The 20,574-nt window shown below is 38.4% G+C and overlaps 1 long non-coding RNA gene across 1 annotated transcript; it reads left to right on the forward strand.

Annotated features, from left to right (window-relative positions):
* Positions 1 to 1,101: 1,101 nt before the first annotated feature.
* On the forward strand, positions 1,102 to 18,946 carry LOC116780969. The gene is made up of 3 exons (XR_004354718.1): positions 1,102 to 1,204; positions 16,681 to 16,929; positions 18,670 to 18,946. It is a non-coding gene; the product is annotated as an uncharacterized LOC116780969 (long non-coding RNA).
* Positions 18,947 to 20,574: the final 1,628 nt, after the last annotated feature.

Here is a 20,574-nt window from a genome sequence, read left to right on the forward strand (position 1 = left end):
GTAATATCATTAAACCAGCAGGAATCACTTGGGCTTTGTGCTGGTTTAAAAGTTAATCAGCAGAGGAAACCAAGCCAACTCGAAGAGAGATTACAAGTCAGAATAACAATTTAATAAAATAATACAATAAGTACGACCACACAGACAAGCAACAGGCACTAACCCACAAAGCCCAAATGTACAACCCAGCACCCCGGGGCACAAACAAAGCGGTGCTCCCTGGGCCCCCCCTTGAGTCCAAAGCAAAGGGAGAGGGGAAAAACCTGCTGGTGGGAGAGCTGCTGCAGTGCAGCCAAAAGTGGTAATTGTAGTCCGGTCAAGGGTGGTGGTGAGCTGCAGTCTGGGTGAGAGCGATGAGCTGCAGTCTGGTTGAGACTGCAGTCCTCCTCTGGATCCCACGAGTGGTAAAAAGGTTCTGAAACTCCAGGTTTATATACTCTTCAGTTCAGGCAGGAATGTTCAGTCCTCCCCTCAGAGCGGGGAATTCCATAAAAGGGTGTTTAGTCCTTCCCTCAGAGCGGGGAATTCCATAAAAGGGTATGAGGGTGCTCATTCCATAAAAGGGTATGAGGGTGCTCAGGAACATTCCCCCCCCCCCCCCCCCCCCACCTCACAGGCCTCTACTGACAACAGTTTCTGGGAAATGGCATGGAGGGCTATAGAATATACAGTTTGGGCTATACCCATTCAGTGATGAATCGGTCCCAGCTGTTCTAACCAGGACAGGCTTCTTGAAGCTTGGGTTCCAGAATAATCCAAGAAAATATCTGTAAGAATAAAGGGAATAAAATATAGAAGAAATAATAAAGGCAAATGGGAAAAAAAAATCCTAAACCCCACCCCTTTCCTGGCATATCCAATGTACATACTACTGTCATTTTTGTTACAAAAAACCCTCTCTTTTTGTAAATAGATGAGCATATGCATCACTGTCTGGAAATCAGTCTGAAAGCATTATATGGTCCCTTCAAGTGAATTTTTTTTTTCCTGATCTCCCATCTGGTTCTTTAAGTAAAACAGACAGAAGTTTCATTTTTGTTTGCAAGTGAAGTCATAGTTCCCTGCAGACTCAAATGTCTGACAGTGATTGCTGGGAATGTCCCTTTTTTACAAAGTGTGCCTTTTTGTCCAGGGAAACAAGACAGAAATTTTGCTGTAAAAAGGATGATAAATCCCAGCGTGGCACAAGTTCTCATATGAAAAGGTGAGTAAAAAAGCTAAGGTGCAATGGAAGCAAATTTTTTTTTAATATCTTCATGCCCTCCATCTTTATGCCATGAAGGAACTCAGAACTTTGTTCCTAATAGTAAATTTTTAGACATTTCTTTTGGCTGAGCAGCTCTTGATTATGACCGTAATGATCTTGGTCTTTGTCATCAGGAATTTAATTCTTTTGTTGGTTTTGTTTCTCATGGGGGAGGCTTATGTCTTTACCAAGTTGCAGGATCCCTCTGCATTAATACATATCTTATGTTTTTGTGGATCTATGTGACCCCTTTAAGGTGGCATGATGCAACGTGGAGGGATCCTGTGGCTACTGTCCATTTATTTTTCTCATGAATACATTATGTATTTTTTAATGTTAAGAATTTTTATGTCACAAGATTAAATAATCCTCTAAAACAGAAAACTTTAAACGTACAAAGAAGTTTGAAGTTGTGTAAGGCAAAGGACACAGGTACGTATTTCTCACTTGTTTTATAATCCATGTGGAATAATGTATTAATACTTGGGGTAGTGTGAAGATCTCTAGTTCAGCAGATTTTGGTCATAAGACCTATAATTTCAATTAGGATGTTACACTTCCACAAACTTCAGGTCTGAGGCCTGAATATTAACATCTACTTCCCAAATATCCTATTGAAAAAACCCACCACATTCATCACAATAAAAATGAGAAATGCAAGAAAATGAAAAAAAAAAGAAATCTGCAAGTGAACTCTAGTTTTGTGTGTAATTGATTCGTCTTTCATGATGTGGCCATTGTCTAAGAACGGTAACTGCAGGCTTGACATTATTAGTGCAAATTATCAGGGTTTAATAAAATCTTTCAGTTAACCTAGGCCTTTCCTTCGTGGGTCCTGACTGTGAGTAACCAGGCTGGATGCACATTGGGAATCTCAAAGGCGCTGTAGTTGTAGGAGTGATCTAGATTTAATAACATTTCCATTTGTGTTTGGTATGACCTGAATGGTGGGTCCAGATGTGTGAATTCCCAAATTAAACTGAGTATCACTCCCATATGCCTTCCCTGGACCTGTTGTTTGCAAACAAAATCTCTTGGAAACAGTGGTCTTTCTTCCCTTTCTTACTGACATTCCTCCTTTCTGGACTAGTTAGTGTTAACATATGTGATGAAGGAAGGGGGTTTGTGAGCTAACACACCATATCCATGCATACCCCATGCACTGGGCAGATGTTCCCAAAGATAAACCCAGTTTAAAATATAAGCAAGTTCTCCCTTTGTGGTGGAAATGAGAATAATCTCAAAGACAATCATTTTTTTATGTATCAGCAGTTTCTTTTCATTTCATTATCAGACTAGAAATGTTTGCAGCCATGAGTCCCTAGACTTGCATGTCACAACAGGAAGGCCCTGGAATATTCTGGAGTGGGAACCTGTCACTTCAGCTGGAGTTGCCCAGGTGTCAAAATGAAGCAGGAGATACTGCTGGCAGTATATGTATATGTATATGTATATGTATATGTATATGTATATGTATATGTATATGTATATGTATATGTATATGTATATGTATATGTATATGTATATGTATATGTATATGTATATGTATATGTATATGTATATGTATATGTATATGTATATGTATATGTATATGTATATGTATATGTATATGTATATGTATATGTATATGTATATGTATATGTATATGTATATATGTATAATTATATAAATCAAACAAGACAGGACAGCAGGGGAAAAAAATTGATATGGCAATTAGGGCATGGTATAAAAATGATAATTTAAAGGAAGAGATGATTTTTAAAAGGATTTATTTATTTTACCTTAAAGAATTCTTCAAGGACCACAATCAAATATGTTTATCATGGAGATTTGGGATTTTTTTTTTTTGAGGAGGAGGTGAGGCTGTTGCTAAAAGACAAGTCCTAATGCCTTTGCTTTACTTTAAGCAGACCCCTTTGTGTGGAGGAACAATGATCTGTACACCTAGAATTTAAAAAATAACAGGCTTGATGACAGTGAAAATGTACTTTCTTACTGGCTGATGCATTTTTAATTTTGTGGAGGGTAAAGAGATGCATTTATTTAACTGTGTTTCTACAACTTTAGTTTTCACTACTTTTTTTTTTTTTAGCATAGAAATTATATATGGTTGGTAGATGATTATTTTAGCACTCTATAAGGTAGATGTCCAGTGACATCTCTACAAATGTAGCTGCAGTGCATTAACGAGGAAAAAATAATTTTATTCAAAAGATCCCACAACTAATTTGTGGAAGTCATCAGGAAAGAAAGGCATAGAATAATTAATTAGTCAATTGGGCACACTGTTCTTTGCCATTTGCAGGGCTTAGCTCATTGCAAACTGCAGATCGTGGAAGAAATTTTGAAAAATATCTTGAATTTTGAATTTTCATGTGATTTTGAAAATTGAAAGTGGCAGTGAGGTCTGTACGTCTTCTCCTGTTCTGTGTAGCCCTGACTTCAGTGAAGTGTCTCAACTGGGTGCCTTATATCAACTTTCTCATAAGGAACATTTCATGCTCTGAGCAGCAGAATTTGGACCATAGTGAAAACTGATGTAATTCGCATTTTCCATGTCATCTGACAGTTTGGCCTATTGCTTTCCCAAACCTTTTGAAAGAGAAAAATAAGGATTGGGATTTTTTTGTTGCTGTTGTATCTTAGTTACAAAAATCAGGGTTTCAGCCAGGACACAGCATGGATTGAATTGAGTGGCATTAGTTTCTGTACCAAAAAGTTGAAAATAAAGACAATGAGGGCTGAAGAGGGGGAGACTTAGTGATTCTTTCCCTCCAGACAACAACAATTTCTAACCAAAATGAAACCAGCTAATTGGAATCCTCTCTTTGGAGATTGATTGATTCCCAGATAGCCTAATGAACTGCTAAAGCTTCCCAGGCTAGAATCAATTCTTATTAAAATCTTGCTGTTCCTTAACTAGAGAAAAAAGAGAAATTAAAGAACAGTTAAATCCATAAATTTTAGCAATTCATATCCTGAAACATATTACTACTCAGAATCAGAAATATTTTAACTGCCATTTGTCTTGAAGACCAGCAAAAATATTATGCTTTTGCTGTCACATGTATTCAGAGTCTGCACTTTATTCAGTAATTTTTTGTTCTGGAGTTTGTAACTTCATACTGAAAAAAAAAACCCAAACCAAACCTTTTGTTGATTCGTATTATGATATTAATTTTACTAATGCTTAAATATTCCCTGTCTGCTTCAGTCATATTATAATAATATGGAAATAATCCAAAGGAAAATTAAATTACTGGTTGCACAGCAAATAAAATAATGTAAAATAAAAATATCAGCTGTTTTGATGTTCAGCCTGTTCTGGTTGAATGAGGTTTTGGGAGGACTGATGCCACAAAATACAATTGAGAAAGGATAAAAACACCAAACCCCACAACAATAGTCCTACTGTTAGGGAAAGTGTTTGAACATTTGTAGGAGAAAATTATTTGTGAAAGTTATAGGCCATGTAGCACTGATAGGAGTTAAAAAAAGGGACTATATGTAGGAAAAATTAAAAAAGTGATTATTCTGTCATTTCCTCTCAAAAGTGGTGTAATAACTGTAAACCTCCAATAAGTTGAGGGCAAGTGCATCATTTGTTATGTGGATATTGGCTTTCTCTTACTATCTGTCAGAGATACCCCTATCTCATCATACTCCCAATAAATTAATTAAAGACCAAGAGACCGCACTGATACATGAACCCACAAGACACCCACAAGAATGTGCTTTTATGTACTCAGAGAAAAAAACCCCTTGATATATTTGTAGGGATTATTCCTTTTCAGACTTTAACTTTTACATTCTTCTCTCCCTTCTTCACAAGAGAGGTGAAGCAGAGAGAGACACATTTTCCTCAAATGGATGCAGGAGCTCCAGAATGAGGACTGTGATAGAGAATTCAATATTTTTGGCCTAATGAAACTCTCCTGGAAGTATAAAGCTCATCCTTGTGGGGATGGCCTGCCCTGTGACAGCAATGGGAGAGATGGAGAGGGCTAGAAATTAAGGAATATCCTCATCCTTTCCCACTGAATGAAAAAACAGAAAATCAGAGACTGTTGCTCCACTTGCCCCCAGGTAACTCAGGATAATCCTGCCTAAAAAGTTCTCTTCTGAGCTACTGCATCCTGGGATCCGTCAAAAATTTGGGACCTTGCAGCCTCACTCCTTTTACTGCAATAACAAGGTACATTGTAGTGAAACAGCCTTCTTGAGATGAAAAAAAGAAGATGGCAAATGCTGCCTGGATGGAAGACATGGATACTCCTACAAAAGAGGCCAGTCTTGTCCCTCCAGAGGTGTGCCCTTCCTAAAATCCTTGTTTTTGCAATCAAGGTGATTGCAATACCAAGTGTGACAGAGCAAAAGTTAGTGAAAAAGCAACAGTGCAAAATCTCAAGTGACCAGAAAATGAGCCTTTATGGTTCAAGCCAGCATGAACTGCCTCACATGATTTTGGGGTTCACAGAAATAGAGCGCAGAGTGGAGCTGTGAAGCTTTGGGATGTGCCATGCTTCCTGATTCCCTGGTGTTCCAACAGACAATATATTACGCCTTTCCTGAGCTCAGTATTGGCATCCCAAATCTATCAGAAGTCAGAGATAAGAAGTGTATTTTATTCGCATATTAATTTTTCCCAATTCCTATTTTTCCACTTACAAAATTACACTGTCCTGTTCACAGCAATAGCGCACAATTGCCTGCATTCTTACCTTGCCTCAATTACAAGCTCCTTATAATATGATGATTATAATTAAATTATATACATAGTTATGTATTATAAATGAATTGTAATACAATATATGCCCCATCCCTGGAAGTGTCCAAGGCCAAGCTGGACGAGGCTTGGAGCAGCCTGGGCTAGTGGAAGGTGTCCTTGCCCATGGCAGGGGGTGGAACTGGATGGTCTTTAAGGTCCATCCGAACCCAAACCATTCTGGGATTCAATGATTTTAGGATGTTAAAGGTTTTCAGCAGCCATAGGAAGATGGTGTCAGAGTCAGGCCACAAAGGGTGCCACAAATATCCAAATCATGGATCAAATGCAAAGACTGCCTTCTTTATGTGCTGGCTACTTGTGCCAGTACTCTTATGCCATAGCATGTGCTGCTCCAAGGAGGAGGCAGAAATGAATGATGATTACAACTTAAACTACTATGTAGTCTGCAAACTAACACTGCTTGTGTTTTTGCCAGTTCTTTGGTCTGTCCAGTACTGACTGAATCCCAACTCAGCTGAAAAGCAGTTGAGCTGGCTCCTAACAGTCCCCATGCTTCCAAGCACCCCTGACTACCCTCCAGGTTTGTTACTGACTTTCCTGTGCGCTCCAGCTCCACGCTGTCTACTCTGATTTATTCCATATGCCTTAAGTTGATATATGTCATGGTGTGCAGGAAGTCAGTAATCTCTCTCAAGTTTCTGCTGAATCTATCTGTGTCTGTTCTTCATGCTTCCCCCAATAAGAAATGAAATGGCCTGAAAAACCAGCTGTTTCTTTCTTTTCAGCTCTTGCTTTATCTTCTAATAGCATACTTTTCAGTATTATGTGCTATAAACCCACATTTGGGCTTGTATATAAGATGAAAAGTGACGAGAAACATTAAATTTTTTTAGATCAAGCTGTGTTTGTTGTAGTGCAATTACCTCCCTGTGATCTCAGAGGTGCAGGAACCTGCTGCTCTGCTCTGTGCCACCCCAGATTCACCCCTGGAACAGCAATGGGACAAGGACTTTCACATATCTACTATCTAAAAGGCCTCTCCTCTTTCTGAACTGCATGGTTTCATGGCTGTGCTGGTAGAAGAATAATCGTTTCTGCACTCCCTTGTTTGAAAAAGAAAAAAACCCCACTCCCTACTTTACTGCAAATCTGAGTTGACTGAGCTATTTTTAAAACTAGATTTTAAAAAACAGTCCTGCCAATATATTAAGGTATTGTGTGCTCTGTTAAATGGGCATAGAACAATGTACTTTTCTATGCTGCTAATGTTTCCCTACAGGGAACATTAATGTTTCCTTAGGTTTAAATGTCATGAAATGGTTTGTAAAAGGACCTTTTCGCTTTTTTATCTTCCCTGTCCCACCCCTCCCCAAGAGAGAAGGCCTATGGCTCTTGCATTAAAAAAAACCCCCAAACTCATCAAACTTGTAGGCCTGCACTCCTCTATTTGCATCCTCATTTATTCAGGGTATGTGGCCAGACTGACAAGTGGCAAGGGCAAAATGCAAGAAGCAGTGCTTTCTTGGGGACTTGTGAGTGTGAAATGAATCAAGGGTCTTAATAAGACAAACACTCTCTATTCTGACTGTCAGAGCCACAACTCTGACTTTCCATTTTCCGACAATCACCTCACTGAAACCTACAGTAAACTTGGCTTTCTTGCAGTTGGTTTCTAAATCTACCTAGAGAGTTAATACAGATTGTAATATTATCTAGGAATATCCAGTATTTCAGTTTCATCTGAGTTATTTTGTCTCTTCTACTTATACATTCTCTTCTCTTTTTGACAATGAATTCTAGACTATTGAAATATATTATCACCATACTTTCTTAAAACTTTTCTCTTTAAATCCTTAAGAAATGTGTCAGCAATAAAGATGAGAACCAAAGTAATGAGTTTGTGGAAAAGGCCTTTCAATCTAATATTGGCTTTCAGGTGGTCACAATATGGTGGTCCATATAACATCTACTTCAAATGCAGTGCACATGCAACAGCAATGAATGAAATGCCGTTTTAAATAGATTCATGAAAAGCAAATGAATTTGGGGAAAAGCAAGAAACCCCTCGATAAATTACCACGGATCATAAGAAATAAATCCAGATAAAAACTTCCTGCTATGGTTGTTACTGTCTTTGAGTATCTTTTTTTTTTTTTTTAAATTTCAATATATCATGAATAATCAGTATAAAATAATTTAGGTCAAACAAATGAAAAATATGAACCACAGACTGACGCATAATAGCAAATTATGGAATTATTTATCAACCCTGATCAATTTACTGATGCTGGAATTGGTGTCTACTTTCTAGATTTCTTTTCAGTTTATGTGGAAAACTGGACAGAAACTCAGATGCAACTGCATCACACGTGAACCTGCTGTTGTAGGTTGTTGAAGTGGATGAGGTGCTTGGTCTGTTGGCACAGTGTAGCAAGTTCCACTCATCAAAAAAATGGAAAATTTTTGAACTGGTGATCCTCTCCACTGCAAATTAGGAATACTATAACAATTTATAATAATAAATGAAAAATAGCCATACTGGGTCAGATGAAAAGTCCTGAGCTTTAGACCCCTGACTCTGAGTTTGGCCAGTAAGTGAAGAGAGGTTTTAAAAATGCATGTGAGACTTGTGCAAGTACTCAGTAACCTAATGATGGGCTCTCCTTGATTCTCTGTTTCTTTTCTAGCAATTTCTGCCATTCCAAGTTATGCCAAATATTGAACTGATACCCTCTAAAAGCATCACCAACAATTCCACAACTATTTGTTTTGCTGCTGTTTGTAGTGTGCATCATTTTATAGTCATTCAAACTGAATTTCTCTTCTTTTTTATCACCTCATTTCTTAGTATCCAAAGAGTCACTCATGGCTCCTTTGGGGCAAGTTTTGATCAGTTTGGCTACTTTGGTATCAGCTGATAATCGCTTTATTCATTACTTTCCCTTTCTCCATATTAATTATGAATATTGGCAAAAAATGCATTAAAAATTTCCATCCATTTTATGTAATGTATATGTATTAATCAACATTAATAATTTAATCTTTTACTCTATAAATAATTAATATCTATCAAAAGGAGAACCATGGAGGGAAAAGTTTGAATTCTCTATGAGAAACACGAGCACTCTTTGAGAATGTTTTCCTGAAAAATGTATATAAAATGTAGTGCTTTTTCTTATGCATTATTCACAGCAGGGAATCTTTATCCAAGTGTTATGCACCATTTTGAGGAATACTGGGGTGGCAGTTAGAAAATGGTGTTTTCATAGGATTTTACAACTATGGCTCTTTGTGAATAACCTATTTCACAAATACACACACATCTCAGTGTCTGTGATACCTGATGCATCAGAGTGGTCCTTGAGAGGCTGTAGCTTGGAGAGGTAATTGTATCCCTGAATTTTTACCTGGTTGGCTGCAGGCAACCCCTGGAATCCTACAGTTTAATTTTGGAGGATCAACAAAACCTGATGTAAACTGCAAGAAGCTTCCTCACCTCATCTTCTGAAATCAGCTTTTTTTATCTAGGTCTGGAGCTGGTGAGGAAAAGCGATGGTGAAAAGGATTAATCGACCCTCCCATCCTCCAGGATTACTTCTGCTCTTGAAAGTAGAAATGCAAATGTTGTTATTTTTACCCCTACTGTTGCTTACAATAAGCAGTGACAGGATATCCTCTCCACAAAACAAGGGAAGAACAATCTCATGTATTTGTCTCAGTTGTACTTCTTGTTGTTGGTATTATTTAATAATAACAACAAAAATTATTATTTAAAATAATAATAATAATAATGATAATGACAATGATACCAATAATGATGATGATGACAACACACAAAATAATAATAATGGTAATAATAATCATCATCATCATCTACTACTACTACTACTACTATTTTATGAACATCTAGTTTATTTTAATATCACTATCCCTACTCTGAAACTACAAAGCAGGTAAATGTAGGATATGGAAACGGACACAGAAATGAGTAAGGCAGACCAGGAGATAAGATTTAGTGCATCAAGATCATCATCATTTTACAAATAAATCATAAGGCATTGTTTAGATTTTTTGACATTTTGAGTTATATAGGTTAGAAAAATTGTGATTGGGTCAGTGTTTTGCCCATGTACTTGTGCACAGGGAGCAGAAGCTCTGCAAAATGACACTAATTAGCTGAAGGCTGTTAAGGAGCAAGAGGTCCCCATCGACCAGGGTACAGCATCCTGAGCATTGCCAAGGCCCAGTACACTCCTGGTAAGCAGCACTGATGAGTTTCATCAGTTTACAGTATCTGTGTTTTTTATGTTTTGCGGAATGAGTGAATAGCATTTAAACTACACTTTAACATTACAATATGCCACTGTTCTTCCAGTTTGCTTTACAGGAAAAAAATTGCTGAGATGCTTTCCAGCAGGAATTTTTGTTTGTTTTCTGTGGGTTACATCCCAGTTTCTTGGATGGTGCTTCTTATCACTGCTGCAGAATTTTAATGAATGGTGTCGGTCACTTTACCGTTAGTAATGGACAGCAGTGGTTTGGGTTAGCTTGGACAAGCACTGATAAGTCTGGACTTTCTGAACTCCAGGAGGCTCCTTTGACCACCTCTTAAAAGTTCCAGTTTATTGCAAGTTTCTAGAAAGGAGCTCTCAAAGTCTGTTTGTTTTTATACTCTTTGCCTCACTGACCACAACTTGTTTTCATCCTATGTCAGAGACAAATTTAGGTTTCAATGATGGGGCACTGGTGCATTGATATCTAGTTCTAAAACAGCTATTTTTCTGGTTTTTTTTTAACATTCCTTATGCATGCTTTAGAACTTTTAGCAAGTTAAATCCCTTTCTCTTCAGAGTTGTGTGGACACTTTTACTACTTTTTCAACTAAGTTCACATAACTTAGAGAAGAAGGCTGTTCTTTCTAATTTGATCTTTCTGACTGAAAAATCACTAAACCTAAAGACCACCTTAATGGCTTAATTTCAGAGTCTACCTAAACCAAAGGAAGGTGAGATGCCAATTTTCTGAGGATGCAAAATTTTGACTTATTATGTACTTGACAGATTTTTATCCTTCCTGTTTTCAGGAAGAGATTTCTTGTGAATGTCAGAAATTGAACTCATACCATTTCTTCATTTGGAAAACATAACACACCGTAACTATTAATAATTACCAGTCCGATTCCTGACTATATTTTTATCATTGGAATGCTGGACCTGGAAACCACCACAGAAGCACACATGCATACACACTGGGCTCCCAAAGAAAACATTTTCAGAAGAAAGCAGTAAGCATAAAATTTGAAGTGCTAATTCATTGAGTTTAGATGATGAAGTAAATAACTAACACCCTTCTACTGAATGTTTTGTAGATTATTGAATTTTTTGCCAGTGTTAAAATTTTCCTGTCCTCATAGTGTAGAATTTAAAAATAAATCAGCTAATATCTCATAAAAATTAACTGTGTTTCCTCTGCTTTCCCACTTGACTGCACTTGTTTGCCAAATCCTTTAGCAGTAGAAAGTTGTGGACATTTGAAATATACATTCCATCCATGCTAAATATCTGGTAGATATTCCTCTCTAAAAGCAAAAGAAAACAAAACATATAATTGTTTAAAATAACTCCAGGAAAATAAAACCCCTATAAAAATATTTCTGTTGTTAGTCATAGATTAATATCTAACTAATACCCCAAATAATTTTTGTTTTCTGAAACAAAAAGGTACCATTTTCACTGCAGATTTTTCCCTGTAATGTGTTCTTCCTTTTCTTTTGCAAAAAAAAAATTGATATTTACTGGTGCTTAATAAGGCACAGGGTGGATGCGCTGATTTATTCAGTGTTGCCCTTTGAGAGATAGACTTTCAAATCACTGGGCAAAAGGAAAACAAAGAAAACATAAATTCTCTGTTCCAGCAGAGTGCAAGGATTTTGCAAATCACCCAAATGCAATTTCAGATTTGCAGGTAACCTAAGAAACAAGTAGACTTGAATGATGCTTGTCCTGTCAATAACCTACTGCCTTCCTTCTCACTGCAGAAATTCCATTATTTAGTCTTATAGCTGAGTATACTTATTTAAGGCTTGAGCTCAGAGCAGCTGGAGCTTATTGATGCTGCGTGTTTTGGTACAGAGGAGACTCTCCAGCCCCAGGACAAGACTCCCAGTGCCACACTTCTCACCTGCACATCAGAGGTCTTAGCTCTCCCACCACCTCACTCACTGCAGCTACTGGTGGCACTCTTGCTAATAATTTATGTCTTAAAAGAAGTCACCTCAAACTGCCATAAAAACACAGGAAGAGAAACAGAGAACCCCTAGGATGCTCTGTGAGCCCATGTTCCTCACCACTGCAGTCTCCCAGGATATCATATCCCATTTTTGTGAACTTGTTGGGGAGAACAGCTAACTAGGCATAGTCTGGGTTGGGTTTATTAGTCACAGGTTTACACAAAACTTTGGGGAGGCAGCTGCTTTCTGGTTCTGGGTGCTCTCCTCTGACTCATTTCTGTGGGAAAACTTGAGACAGAGGGCAGGCTCTCATCCTCTTGTTTTTCTGGGATCACTTTAATTGCAAGCACTCCCGAGTTCAGAGGCAGAAACTTGGAACAGGAAATTGTAGCTTGACTGGCAAAGCCACGGCCGCATTCTGGCACCTTGTCTGTACATGTGTGCTGGAGAAATGCATACCTTTGAAGATGAACTCCATGTGGTATTTCAGAATGTTTATATATGAAAAAATTGGTTTCAACACCAGCTTTAGTACCTCTCAAATAAACGAGACAAGAAAGTAAAACACTACTGTTTCACAAGATGACTAATCTGATCCTGATTCTGGGCTCTGCAATGTATTTATAATACTTCACAACATATGGTGTCTAGAGGAAATGCTACCTTCTTTCAGCAGTCTGGGAAATGTGTTGTGAGACAGTTTAATGACAGGAATGATTCAAGGGGTTTCTCTAGTTTGCTCTGGCACAGGAGTAATATGGACACAAGTACTTTTAAATAATGTTTTCAATACTTTCCATGAGGTAATGGTGGTCCTTACCTGGTTTACTTCAAAACAGAACAGATATCTCTGTCCTCTCTTACACATCTGAAGGCACCACACCTTCGAGCCAAACATTGTCTCCATTACTGTACACTCCATGCATCAGACTTACATGGAAGAATTTATCTTTCTAATTAAAAGGAACTATTGGAATTGTAAAGGTTTCGAACAAACCTTGTGCTTGTGTCTAAACAAGTGTAATCTTTCTGTTTATTGGTCCTTTCTGTGCTGGCTGCTTTAGGCAGTGGCTATACCAACACACGAGAAAAACCATCAAGCACAGCTGGATTAAAAGCTATTGTCATCTGACTGCTGAATCCACATAAAGGTATTTTGGCTGGTGGCTCCCAACAGCTGGCCCCACCACAATCAGGGTTGGTTAGCACTGCTGGTGGTGCATTGTCTATTTTTATACCCCTTGTTTCCTGGCTGGAATGCCTGAAATGTGTCAGCATGTTGTTCTGGCCTGTCACCACTTCTCAAATGTGAGGCTTTGATAAGGTGAGGTGTTGATGGATTGTAAGCTGGGGCCAGTCCTATATGATTTGGGATACCTGAGACCACTGCTGGGAAAAGCAGAGAGAGATGAGCAGATCACATGGCACTTGGGATAGGAAAAGTAAAGAAAGGGTCGTTTACAGGAAATATTTTAAGCCTGCTGATTTCTTGGTGACCTGCAGCAGACTTCCATTTGGTGATTCATTTGGAATGTTTCGGTATCTTTGGCTCTCCTTACAGGCCCATTGATGATCTCATGTGTAAAGCACTGGTTTATTAACTCACACACTTTACATTTTCACCAGAACTGATACAAAATGAGAATGAGCTCCTGTGAAGTTGAGTTCTCCTGTGGAGACACACCACCAGCCAGGACAGGCAGATATGCTGTACTTTTGGGAAGCACATGGGATGCCAGGGAGAACAGACTTAGAATGATCTCTGCTCCTGTGTTCTTTAAAAGCAGAGCAACACTTCATGTCCCTTTTTAGTTAAATGACCTTCAAGATGTGTCTTGGGAGTTTCTCATCCTGAGTCCCAAATTAGGTGTTGCAGTACAGTGGACATGGAACACTACTACTAAAAATTACTGAAAAGTCTCCTGGGTGCTGAATCTGATGTACTGGTGTCACAAGTGCTGTTTTGTATCATGCTTTGCATAAGCTCAGATATATATCCCTTCAATATTTCCATCCTAAATTCCTCCTAGAACTCATTCCTCTGAAGAAAGATGTTTCCAACTCAGTATATATTTTAGACAAACTTCCACAAAGAAAAACAGGCAGACTTTGTTTAAATTAGGCATAAAGTACTTGAAATTAATTCTATAGCTTAAGAAGTATAAAAGTAGAAAGTGCTTAGACTGGTATCTAATAATAATTAGCACATACTAGAAAAGTAAAAACCCAGTAAAATGAGGAAATTTTATAAATCAGAAAGCTATTCTGAAACTCAGATACTAAATCTTTGTCAAAAATCATTACTAAGACCATAACAGCAAAATATGGATTATATTTTCTTTTTCTTAAAAGAATAAGCCCTCCTCTTCATTAAATAATTATGAAGGATATTACTGTAGTATCAGTAAGGGTCTTTCTTTAAATCAATGGATTATTTAATATTCAATCTCCATCAGTTTCTATGTTTATGAATTGCTTTGCTGAGATGTCAGGGAAAAGTGCCTGCTATTGTTCCTGAACATCAGTTATTAAACAAACTGCATGCATTTTTCTTTGTTTGAAGATAAAGTTCACTTATTTAATTTGAAATATTGCTTTGAGACTCAGAAGAGTCTTAAAAAAAAAAAAATGGTTGCTGAGACACAGAATGCACTACTTTTTCCCTTTCCTGTGTGTTCTCTTATTTTTTAATAAAGCAAACAAGTCCATCAAAAATCAGAGATAATTAATCTGCAGAGAAGAAATTAAATGAAAGACACTGACCATTTCTGCTTCCCCCCATCTTCCTTGGCCAGCAATATAACGTGGTAGATCCTTTATCACCACAGTTAATTGTTTATACTACAAAGTCAGCCTTCCTTGCTGGCATGGATAATCTTGCCAAATGAAGTTATTAGCTCTGGTCTCCAGCCAGAGTTTACTCCCAGACTTCATTATTTAACCATTTCATTGTGCAGAGCTAGGTTGTCATTGAGGCTGGCATGAGTCACTGTGCTACTTTTGTGCACACATTCACCAGGGCTGTGGGAACAAAATGAGGGATCTTGCACACACACACACACACAGACACTGAAATAAGAAGTCTCATTTGCTCTGCCAGTAAGTTAACAGGGTGTGAAAAGAGGAGCTTGGAAAGCCATGTGTGAAGATCACAAAGGACTCAGAACTCGTTTTTATGAAAAATGTGGATTTTGCATTAGTATTCTTAATGGCTTGTAAGTACTTCCTGGGAAGGTCACTCTGCTTACTGGAAGCTTTCCTGTGAGACTGGTCCCCATTGCCTGCACAGTGTAGGTGCACACACACAGACAAAACAATTCCTTGAGTAAAGCAAGTTGCCTTTTGAAGAACACAGAGGTCTGCAGCCCACAGTCAAAACATGATCCTGTCCCATGCTGATGCACTGCAGAAACCTCATAAAACCACAGTGTTGAGCCATGCTCTGTTTTGTGGTCCCCACAAAGGTTATGCAAGTGCTGGAGGGTACATGGCTTATCGCAATACTAAGTAAATGAAAGCTCCATAATCTCAGAGGAATCCTTTATATATCTAAATTGACAGAAAGGATGAAAATTCTGATTGAAGGAACATATCAGTCATCAGATGAATTTTTTGAGCAAACAGTTCCTCATTTAGAACACAAGGAAAGACCTACCAGATGCATCATGGGAGCGGGTGTGCAGAGTACAGCAGCAGCATGATTTCCCCTTCCTTCCCGAAACTTCACTGAGATTTCAAAAAATCAGGACACAAGGGTCCACCTGAACAACTGAAAGAGAAGAAAAGCATTTTTCCCACTCCCTGCATCCTCAGGTTACCATCTTCTTTTTTATTTTCTCAATGTTCTTCTTTAAATAATACTCATAACAGAAAATCTTCCATGGTTCAATGAAAGGTTTAGTAAGGAAAGTCCTGTGAGCTGAGAGTATGTCCCACAGCTGCTGCTGCTGGTGCTGAGCTCTTCTTGGGCTTCCAAAGCCTAATTGTGGTCTTCATGTTTCTGAAGAGTAATTTCAGTGACAAGAGGAAAATGACCTCTTTAAATTTAGTCCTGCTTCTCAAGGAAATAAGGTGGCCATTTCAAGTATTTTCTTGTAGTGGAGTTTCTAAACATAAAAGGAACATTTTAGACTTTTAATAGAAACAAGAAGGAATGGTTGAGGAATACAGACAGGGATGAATGCAATGATGGGAACCTGGAACTCCTGCCTTCTCCATTTGACTCTGATCGCTGGGGTCTTTAGTGCATGACTTGGTTCTTGTTCCTTGGTGCCCCTCCCTTTAAAATAGCAATTTTACATTTAAATAAAAGCCATGTAAAGTAAATCATCAGCTGATGAGGAACAATTCATTAGCAGATCCTTGGAAGGTGGCCTTGTAATTATGTTGTAGGATGGTTGGTTTACTCAAGTAATATGTTTAAATAGCCACAAGAAAGGCTATTACACGTCATAATTTTGGCATTTTTCTACCCAGGATTTTAAGGCTCTGGGTCCAAGAGCAGTTGTGTGGTGATCTGAAGGCTAGTAAGACAAGCACAAGGACTTGTACAAGCATCAAGGCTCCTTGTCTGACAGAAGAATGAAGAAATATGTCAGTATTGCTGAGTCCTCTGCTATGAATCACTTAAGCTACTGAGAACAGGAACAGCTGGAGGCCAAAGATTTCCTCAGACATCATTTGGAGTCATGCACAGTGGGGAAAACCTGACTCCATTTAAATCTGGTAAGTGCTCTGGGGCAAATATTTAAATTGTAAACAAGGGGTTTGACCACAAAATAAACAATTTAAAAATGTATGATAACATACGACAGACTGTTCTCCTGTAACAGAATGTGACATTGTAGTTGGGGCCCTTGGGACTGTGGAACAACTCAACCTCAGGTTGTATGGGAAGGGCGAAGGAGGTGGAAGCTGAAACATGTAGTGTTTAGAACTCTTGTGTAGGCAGCAAACTGAACTGTAAGTTTTCCAGTTCTCTGCACCACTGCTTGCCCTGGAAGAAATTGGCCCTGCCACAGTCTTGCTCCACAGCTAACTGCACCCTACAACCCTTTCAGTGAGCTATAAACGTTATGTTGCGCCATTCCTCAAATTCCGCAGAAGACTCCTTCTGAGAGACTATTTTAAAAAGATTCTTAAGATACCTCTTACCCTTGCCTCATCTATTCTTCTTGTCTTGTAACACCTCTTCTCTTCCCTCTGTCTCCTTCTTTCACTTCCTAACACTGATCCTCCTCAGAAAGCACTCAATTTTCCTTAGCTTTCCCTCTTTTCTTTCCATTCTTCCTACCATATCTCAAAAATTTTACACGCTATATCTGCAGATGCAATATCCCAAATTGTTTGGGACCAGAGAGCAAAGGATCAAAAACACAGAAAAAAATTTGACAAGTAAGAAGGCAGACACTGTATCTTGTCTTTGCAAGTCTTATTCAGGATCCTTGCTTGGATCCATCTTAGATGCAGGCAGGAGCCCGAAGAAGGCTCCTCCAGTCCCACAAGTCTTTCTAGCAGATGGCAGCCAACAGTTGGTGGAGAAGAGGGTGATTTCCTCCTCTCTCCCTTGCCATTAATCTCTTCTGGAAGTTGTGGTTACAGCTCATTGCTGCTCCTATCTTTGGTGACCCCATGAAAAGCGATAGCTGTTTCTTCAGTGAGCTTTCCTACTATCAAAGGAGACTGGGAATCTGTTCTCAATTGTGGACTGGAAGAGGCTGTGTTCAACAGCTTCACCACTCCCATATTTTTTGCTCCCTTTTAGAAGAAGGAGGTATCAAATAACTCTCCATTTTAAACCATGAGGAAAATTGCATATCCTCTACTTCAAGAGTATGACCTTGAAAATCATGAGGTAGGAGGCCTCAGGAACAGCACTAGTGGCTGTCCAAATGTAATTACTCTTTATGTGATGCCATGGTGCTATCAGAGATTCGGAGCTGCTATCTGTGGCACATAGCAGCATAGCATCCCAACACTTCTGCAGCCAAAGACCTTCAATTAAAAGCTGCCAGACCCCTAAATTCTAGTTTGGGTGAAGCTGGAGCATAGCCAGGCAAGCACATGCACACACTAAATAAGAGAAATTTGAATTGGAAATGCTTAAATTTTCAGATCTAGACAAATCAGGGCGGTTGTTTTTTTTTTTGATGCTAGTTTTTCAGAACATGCCTGCTAGCTTCAGCTCAGCTCTGCAAGGCTGTGAGTGTTGGAAAATCATGGATGGAATCACAAAGTCCTGGAATGATTTGGTTTGGGAGGGAACTTAAAGCTCATCTCATTCTGACCTCCCTGACATGGGCAAGGACTCTGTCCACTAGACTAGGCTGCTCAGATCTGAGCTTGAAGTTTGCCTCTTCAGTCATGGAAATAATTGATTGTTACATACATCATCTTCTCTTATTTATCCATGCTAAAGGAATGGTTTGCAGTTGTGGTTTTATTGTTTGGGGGTTTTTTTTGCAGGTTGTCTCATGGATTGTATTGCCTGAGCCCAGGAAGAGCACTAAGGCATATTATCACTTCACTGAAAATGGGAGAAACAGCTCTGCTTGAAGAATATGACAGATATGGCTGCAGTGCTACCACAGTTCACTCCATTAACTTTTTGAGTAAGATCTTTTAATTATTGTATTCTATTCAACTGAAATACACATTCAGCAATGTCACAACACAATAACTAGCAAAGCAATAAAACGCATCTGTAAAACTTCAGGGCCTGATCCTTGACCTCTTTAATGTGCAGTGACACTTTCTGTCCTTACCGATGGCTCCAATACTCTTCAAAACATCACAGTGGGTTGGGTTTTTTTCCCCAGTGAGTTGAAAGTTTCCTCTTACACTGAGGAAGTCAAAGCTATAACCCAAAACTTGTTTGGCAAGCCGTAGAAAAATGAGGTTTGAACTAAAGACGGAATAAATAGAACAAAACTAAAATGACAGACAATCTGTTTCAGTGGATTTCCCATGCTATTTGTTTATTTTTTTTCAAGTTATATGCTCTTGATGGTTTAAATATTCATGGAAGTGGAGCACTTATAGCCGAGACCTAATTCAAATTTACTGTGTAATGCAGAAGGCTTGAGATCTGTCTCTGTAGTTGTGTTTGACAAAGTACAACAGGTCATTTATGTAGTTAACTTCAGATCTGGGGTTAAATGGAATTGCTTATTTTGCTTTTTTGTATTGTCACTTGAAAGATGCTTCTCTTTGGCTTAGATTTCCCAAAAAAGTACAGAAGGATGTCCCAAACTCTTTTTCTTCTCTTAGGCTATGCCATTGTTTCCTTCCTAATCCAAGCATTAAATAAAGGCTAATTTGAATGAGGTGGAATTTTTATATTTTTTTAATGCATTTTTTATTCATTTTATATGTGACCATGAGCTGCAGCTTTACCCTGCTGATGCTGAAACAGAAACTCAAGGTCTGTTAATGTAACAAAAACATTTGAAGCAGAACTGAGCTCAATTTGGCAGAAAAACAAGATCAATGAAATTTCACAGTTTAGGAAGTTTGTGAGACTTTAATTATTTTGCTTGCTTGAATTTTTAGAAATGCTGACCTCAAAATCCACTTCTTAAAAGATGACTCTCTTTCAATTACATCCCTTGGCATTTTGGAAATGCAGATGAGTTTGTGTAAATGAACACATGCTAATGTCATGTGGGAGAAGGGGCTATTTCCCCTCCCCCCCTTATAGCCAATATAGAATTTCTGAACCATTATTTTATTTTTGCTGATGCTTTGATTTTTTTAATAATATAAATATAGGTCTCATCTAAAAGAAGGTGAATGAAGGTATCAAAAATACACTAAGACTAAAAAGTGAGACTAAGATAAGAACTCAGATTTTTTTACGTCAGATTTTTTAATTCCTTAGAGTGTTTTGTTTGCTTCTCTTACAGCTTATTGACAGAGATTTCTCTTTAATCACAGCTCTTCAGACAGCATACTATTCCTAAAATTTATTTCAACCATTCACCCTGGACAGCAGCTGACCTGCAACACCTTTATAGAGCATATCTTTTGAATCTCCTCATTCAACATAACTTATTTCTGAATTATTACCTTTTTCCTCTCTGGGAAGATATGGTGGCCTGCAAAGAAAGCAGGGTTCCAGGGCATAAAAGGAGTTGTCTTCTTTATAGCTCTGCTATTTGTATAGTATAATATGTGCTCATTGCTCTTTCCTGATATTTCCATAACATGAGAGTAAAAATTAATGTTCCTTCTCTCATTTTTTCCCTTCCCTTCCCTTCCCTTCCCTTCCCTTCCCTTCCCTTCCCTTCCCTTCCCTTCCCTTCCCTTCCCTTCCCTTCCCTTCCCTTCCCTTCCCTTCCCTTCCCTTCCCTTCCTTCCCTTCCCTTCCCT

The sequence above is a fragment of the Chiroxiphia lanceolata genome, chromosome Z (assembly GCF_009829145.1).
Source record: "Chiroxiphia lanceolata isolate bChiLan1 chromosome Z, bChiLan1.pri, whole genome shotgun sequence".
NCBI classification, from domain to species: domain Eukaryota; kingdom Metazoa; phylum Chordata; class Aves; order Passeriformes; family Pipridae; genus Chiroxiphia; species Chiroxiphia lanceolata.